Genomic DNA, 762 nt, shown 5'->3' with positions numbered 1-762 from the left:
GACATTACACATTCACCTATACTCCTACAAGGGGATGAGATTGATACATTATTTTCGTTCTTTATTAATGAATATGAAGCAATCAAGCACAGGTATGAGCAGGTATGAATACATAGGAGCTGTCAGTGTGTTCACATCCCATGTGTGACCCGGATGATCCATCCACACAGGGATACCATGTATCAAACTGACAGCTCAGCTACCATGGCAACAGCCCCGCCCCTCCGCTCTGCACACACTTCCGCTTCCGCCTCCCTCTCCACCTGAGTCAGTGCAGCAGCTGGGGGATGAATGATCGTTGGAGCCGAGGATCGGGGTATGTGTGATATGGAGGAGGGGACATTCCCTGACCGACTGACACTACATACTGCCTGTCCCCTATATACCCCCACCCTCCCACATATACCCCTCTCCCCCCATATACCCCCCCCTCCATTTTTATGTATCATTCATCTCTGGATAAACATACAGAGCCTCCTCCCATTGTGTATATATCAATACACACACATATTAATAACACATTCATCCTCCATATAGATGTATACAACTACCTACCACCCCCATACCGACACAAACCCTGCATGGTATATAAAAAAAGATCTATACCCCCCACCACCAATCCTCCATACCTACCTATAACCCTTCCATTCCTATGACCTCTATATAATCTTATCCCCCCCCCGATCCTCTGTATGGATGTATACCCCCCAATCCTCTGTCCTGTGTGTAGATGTATACCCCCTGATCCTCCATCCTCAGTAT

The 762-nt window shown here is 47.4% G+C and overlaps 1 protein-coding gene across 1 annotated transcript in view; it reads left to right on the top strand.

The window, feature by feature from the left end:
- Positions 1 to 249: 249 nt before the first annotated feature.
- Positions 250 to 762, top strand: part of MINDY3 (MINDY lysine 48 deubiquitinase 3) — an 80,885-nt gene continuing 80,372 nt past the window's right edge. The window contains exon 1 of the mRNA XM_072413423.1: positions 250 to 316. The gene's annotated coding sequence lies outside the window, so the exon portion shown is untranslated. The remainder of the gene's footprint in view (positions 317 to 762) is intronic.

Source organism: Pyxicephalus adspersus, chromosome 5, assembly GCF_032062135.1.
Source record: "Pyxicephalus adspersus chromosome 5, UCB_Pads_2.0, whole genome shotgun sequence".
Taxonomy (NCBI): Eukaryota; Metazoa; Chordata; class Amphibia; order Anura; family Pyxicephalidae; genus Pyxicephalus; species Pyxicephalus adspersus.
The sequence above is the reverse complement of the archived record's forward strand: the minus strand, read 5'-3'. Positions and strand labels throughout refer to the sequence as shown.